Source organism: Mus caroli, unplaced genomic scaffold (assembly GCF_978045245.1).
Source record: "Mus caroli unplaced genomic scaffold, Mus_caroli_1 scaffold_13, whole genome shotgun sequence".
Taxonomy (NCBI): Eukaryota; Metazoa; Chordata; class Mammalia; order Rodentia; family Muridae; genus Mus; species Mus caroli.
Window position 1 is genome coordinate 91,467,766 of NW_028227268.1, and position 6,316 is coordinate 91,474,081.

At 44.6% G+C, this 6,316-nt stretch overlaps 1 long non-coding RNA gene across 1 annotated transcript in view; it reads left to right on the forward strand.

The window, feature by feature from the left end:
- Positions 1-5,906, forward strand: part of LOC110305842 (uncharacterized) — a 38,391-nt gene extending 32,485 nt beyond the window's left edge. The window contains exon 4 of the long non-coding RNA XR_002379196.2: positions 4,498-5,906. This is a non-coding gene — a long non-coding RNA (uncharacterized LOC110305842). The remainder of the gene's footprint in view (positions 1-4,497) is intronic.
- The last annotated feature ends 410 nt before the right edge of the window (positions 5,907-6,316 follow it).

Below are 6,316 nucleotides of genomic sequence, written 5' to 3' on the forward strand. Positions count from 1 at the left end.
GCCTACTGAGAAGGAGCTGGAGATGCCAGATTTTCCTTGGCTTAGTGTTGATGAAGGGAAATTGCAATGCTGGAGTGGATTCACTGTGTAAAACTTAATCCTCCATAATGGGCATGCCCAGAAGACAAGCCCTTCACAAAAGGGGAGAAGGAGCACCTGCACAGAAGAAGAGTTCTGTGGCCGTTCTCCTCATGTCAGATCTTAGGTCAGGGATACGGCTGCTTAGTTGGGACCCTAATTGGAAGAGGTGAGATTTTTTTGTTGTTGTTATTGTTTGTTTCTTCAATATAGGAATTCTCTCTCTCTCTTTCTCTCTCTCTCTCTCTCTCTCTCTCTCTCTCTCTCTCTCTCTCTCTGTCTGTCTGTGTCTGTGTCTGTGTCTGTGTCTGTGTCTGTGTCTGTGTCTGTGTCTGTGTCTGTGTCTGTGTCTGTGTCTGTGTCTGTGTCTGTGTGTCCCTGGCTGTCCTGGAACTCACTCTGTAGACCAGGCTGACCTTAAGCTCAGAGATCTGCCTGCCTCTACCTCCCTAGTTCTGGGATTAAAGGCATTTGCCACCATCACCTAGTGAGATATTTTTGACTGAACATGGCGTTGAGTTTGAGGACTTGGCAAAGGCTCTAATCTTGCCCTTGTCACTCCAATGCTTCTTCCTTTTGCCATGCTGCCTCTCACTGGCAGGTGTGTCCCCACTGCAAAGAGAAGTGTGTCTCTTCTTTCATGAAGGGGATGTTGGCAAAGCTGGAAAGCTAGCTGGAAGCTAAAAATAAGGCTAGGTTAAACATGAGCTGCAAGAAAGGGTCTGAGCTTGGGAGGGGCAGGGGAGGAACAGAGGCTCCTTGCCCTTACTGCTGAGGCCTTGGGTCTGAAACACTTCTGAGTTCATGACAAGCTTCTGGAACAAGAGTCAGGTGACAGAATAGGAAATCTTGCTTGTCTTTCCAACCTCTTTGCCCACACCTCTACCCAGAGCCCTTACCACTTCAGGAAGAGTCAAGAGGTACCCTCCTCCAGAGCAGTCTCGTACATGAAGGCCATCCACAAGCCCCTGCAGACTACTGCACCTTTACAGAGCTGCCCGTCACCTCTTTCTCCAGTGTGATGCCCCTATCTAGTCTGTACAACACTCAGCATGATCTAAAGCCACTTCATCCATTTCTGTGTTCACCTGTTTATTGGCGTCCTGTCCCTACAGAATGTGAGTCTGAAGGCATGGGGCCCTGTGTCTGTATCTCTGGAGCCTCCAATGTGTCTGACACCTGTTATTCCTCAGACACAGTTGTTGGGCACAAATGGAGAAAGGAGGGGACCTCTCCTTCTGTTCTGGATGGCAACACTGCCTCACTCTGTCTCTGTTATTTGGTTTGCTCTTCTTTCCACATGGAGGGGCATCACCAACTCAGGTAGTACCCTGGTGCACTCTGGGGGAACCCTGAAAGGTAAAGGTAGTAGAGCCATGGGAGGGTGTTTGCACCAAAAACAAAAGAAAACCACGTAAAAGATGGGACTCAGGAATTCAGGGAGTGCTCAGGAGGCCTGACAGATGTGCAGGCCAGAAGGAAGGAAATCATCTAGACTCTCAGAGACAGACAGCCATCAGCAGCTGTCTGTCTGTCTGTCTGTATCTGTTTCCTTCTGACACTGACATCCTTCCACTCTGCTATCATCTGCACTAGATTAGGCAGTTAGGACAATTTTTTTTTTAAATTTAATATTTTGGTTAGTTACCCGTGCAATATAAAATTAGCTCACATCCATGTGTCACTTGCAATAATCGATACAAAACTGCACTTATAGAACCAAATACACTGCAGTACTACAATAAGCCAGAGAAATTGCCAAGTAGGATTAGGAAAAAAGGTTGAATTTGCTGAGACAGGAGGGTCGATAGGGTGTAAACAAACTATCCGGTGAGTCTAGCTCTTATCAGAACCATACATGTAGTTTCCTAGCCTCGTAGGAGCCAGAACATGACAGTGCTTGAAATGTAGAGAGAATATGGGGCTGGAACATATACATGCATACATTTTTTTATATATACCACATAAAGAAGCACATACTAATCTTGCAGGAGAAATTGGAACAAAAACTAGCCCACATATTTACACCAATAATGCTATTTATTTTAAGGAAACAAATATACACGTACTCACATTTCGAAGGACTAGAGAGGCTGAGGCAGGAGGATAGTGAGAGTTTGAGGTCAGCCTGGGATACACAATGAGACTCTGTTTTGAAAAAAAAATAATGGAAATAAACCAGGTCTTTGATCATAGTTCTCTGCATGGCGAAATGGCAAAAATAATGCTTGCGTTCCTAAGACTCCTAAGTTCTCCAGAACACATAAATACAAAATTTATTAGAAAAATCAAATGCGATCTTTTCAAAATATTTTTATAGTAAAATATTTGTGTAAATTATCATTGTAATGATTCTTAAGAGACATAAAGCAAATTCTAGAATGCAGGATGAAGACCCAGTGCAGGGAACTGAGTGTACTTAAATATAGAAATTACATGAAAGAGCTGATGGATTTTTGTCATCAAAGCAGAAAAGGCTAAGAACCTCGTCACTCACAGTTTAACACTGAAAAACAGTGAGGGAAGAGACAAGATCTAGTGTTTCTATTCAGCTCCTCATGGGTCACAGGTGAAGGCCAAATTAAATCACGTGGCTTTTGATAGGTTCTTCCTATGTAGCTCCAGCTTAAATCCTCCTGCCTCAGCCTTCCAGGTCTTGGGGTGGAAGGTGTGAGTCAGTACACCCAGTACAAAGACTTTTTTTTTAATAATATTTCTCAATGTTGCAAACTGTGTATTTTTCTTCATCACTGTGAGATTTTCTGGGATCCCTTGTTGGCATGTAAAGTTTTCTACACATTAGAGTTTTTATTTTATTTTCTATTTACTGAAATCCAAATAGATTTAAGCAATTGGAAAATTCAAAGTCAGTATTGTCCAGTATGTATTTCAAGTGGCATTCAATATTTCTAACAGTGTTGAAACATCACCAACAGGTCTCCATGACTCATTTCATGAAACACATTGAAACTATATGTCCCAAAATGTAGCTCCCTCCCTGCCTCACCTTCTGGCCTCACTCTGCCAATCATCTCTGTGATTCTGACTACTTCTAAGTACTTTGTTATGGACTTTTATGATATCATATAACGTATGCTTCATGTGTATGGTCAAGTTTTCAAAGAAACCAGCATCAGTTGCATGGCAACCATTTTATTAGAATAATACTGCTCCGTTGACAAAGGGAGTGTGTGGAGAAAGGCAGGCTATACTGTGGATGCAGCAACTGTGTGTGTTCATATTCAGAAGGCTAAATCTATCCAATAGTCCTGAGTGTTAGCATCAACTCTTCTCAGTAGGAAAGTGAATTCACTGAGCACACAATCTAAAAGAGTTCAGGCCGACAGACCTGAGACCTGGTATTTCCTCCCAGCAGAGGAGCAGTAGACAGTCACTCTTGCCACATGATCTCAGTAGACACCCCTGTGAAGAGAGAAAGGGTAACACACTGATGTAATTTTGAGTTTGGCAGGCACGGGGGTCGTCTAGGACTCTAAGCCCTCGAAAGAATTATCCATTTTTATGCTCAGACACAATAAAGGAGAGACAGCAGAATGCCAACATGAATGGGGCTGAGTTAATACTAACAGACCAAGTGGACAACCCAGCCAAGCCTGGGTTCAGAACCTTCTAAGCCCCTCCCTGTGGAATTTCCTCCTCTCTGGGATAGGGCAAGACTCTTTGGAATGAGGGTCTTGATTGTTTTGATAACCTGCTGTCATGTAGAAAGAAAGAAAGTTAGACTAGTATTTTTTAGATTTTCTCAGTGACTTTGGGGAAGGATCTCTGACCCGTGGAAGTAGTTCTGGCTCATAAGGCTCTCAGTAGGACAGAGTGACAGACCAAAGAGAGACAGAAGGCCAAAGAGCAGCTTGGCTCTGAGGCTTCATTTGGGGTAGTATTTTCTGAGCCCAGCAGTCCCATCAGAATGGGGTTAGCCAGGTCTCTGCCCTATAGAGATTATGCACCTCTTACCATGATCCTTGTGACTCAGATCCCAGGGTACAATAGGCCCTTCCTCTCGAAGGTCAGCCCCTTATATGCATGAGTAATGATGAGACCACGATTCACCCTGAACCGAAAGGAATGGATCTCAAAGATCCCACACTATGATGAATACATGCACACACACACACACACACACACACACACACACACACACCAGTTTCAGTTGGGAAAACTGATCAATGAATCAAGATGTATAATATGGTGATCATCTGTGGAAGAAAGAGAGAGAGGGATGGAGAGAGGGGGAGGGGAGGGGAATGGAGAGAGAGAGAGAGAGAGAGAGAGAGAGAGAGAGAGAGAGAGAGAGAGAACATAAAGGGTACGCATGCTGCCCTGATGTTTGAGGAGAGCAGGAGAGGAGCTTCCCAAGTTCCGGATGGCCATCTGCCTTACAATTTCTTCTCTTTCCAGATTGGCCTCTGTCACACCACATTGCCAGCCTCATTGGAAGATACATACTTAAAATGGATAATCTCCTTGAAGAAAACACCCAGAGAACACTTGATGTCTACTCTCACACTTAAAAGTCTCAACTTGGAGTCCTGGAGTCAGGTTCAGACAGTGACCTTATCAGGTTCCTTCGATGGGTTATTTAGCCCCTCTAGCAAGAAGAGTGCTGACCCCACAAGGCTGTTGGAAGAGTCAATTGAAGTGCTGGATGTTCCGTGTCTGGCACATAGTAAGTGCTTAATGGATGGAGTTATAATTATCTCCTAGCTTAGCTTCCAGCCCATCCCTGAACCAGTCACACTGGTCAGGTGATGTCACAGTCTGGCCAGCCAAGCTCGGGTCATAAAGTAACATTCTGAACTGACTGCAGCAAGGACTAAGCATTGCAGAAAGGCCAGGGTGTGAGTGGGGAAGGCAGAGGTTCATAGCCTATTTTTGTAGGCATCAAAGCAGGGGAAGATGATGGTACCTTAAAAGAAGGTGGTGATTGTGGTGTCAGGCTTGAGAATCCTGTATTGTGCTTCCTGTGAGCTGAAGGAAGTAAAAAGTTCTCAACTGCTCCAACAGCTCCTTCTCTGTGTGGTGAGGGAGGAAGATCACAGGATGAGCAGCATCTACCAGCAGGCCCCCTTTCCTACACCACATGCTGCCGTGTGTTGCCGTGCACCTAGAGCAACTTAGCCTCTCAAAAAGCGCATACTGTTATGTGAGAAACAGGTTCGAGAGTCCCCTACCAGGCGCACTTACTACACACCACAGACAGTCCTTAGGGCACACTAGAGACTCTCTAGCTACCTTTACACCCATCTTTGATTGCAAACAAGTCCTTAGGTTTCAAAACAGGAAGTAACCCAACTAGGGTTGCTGTTCTTCCTGGTAACCTCCCTTCCACAAAAGACAAGTCACCTGTTCTCCAGAGAGCAAAGAAACTACTCTCTCTGAGAAAGGAAGCATCAGCCAGAGGGGAAGGGATGGGACAGGCTTGTTAACTGGCCACGAGGACCCTGGAGTAAGAAACCATGGCAATTGTTCCAGTGGTTTTGAGAAATGAGCATTTTGTTTCCCATTTTACACGATCTAAGTTACTACAAAAGCCCAGAGTTTCTTGGTCGATCTCCCAGCTCACTCACTCTTCCTTTGCAACAGCCCGTGACTCCAGCTGATTGCCTTTTCTCTGCACTGAGTTTTATGAACCAGTGGGAATGCAATCTGAGACCACCAGCATCCACTGGCAGGAGATAAGAATGGCCTTCTAACCATGTACACACAGGCACATCCACATGCACTTTGCATATTGTAGCTGGTAATGAAAATGTCAGGGCTTATCACTGTGAGCAGGCTCCCATTCATCACAACCATTCCCCTCTTAAATTAGGACAGTCTAATTTCCTTGAAGTCAGAGGCAACTCTATCGGTTTCATCTTGCTCACCCAAAGCATGGTAAGACACTATTATCTCACACATGGCAGGTGCTCCTGTAAGGTGCTTTAAATGAAAATGAGATGGACTGTATGTTTTTATCTGTGCTCCACAGTTCTTTGAAATGTAAAGGACAGTCTCATCAATGTTAAAGAGCTGCAAAGTGGAACAATTCCTTGTAACTCCAAAGGGACAGAAACATTAGTTTGAAAGAGTATGAGGCAGTATCATGCTCATACACAAGGCATGCATGTGAGGGCTGCACACATGTACACACACACACACACACACACACACACACACACCTCTGTTCCCACTTTGACTTTGATGAGCACCTGATCAATACCTAAAGGCCTCTCCA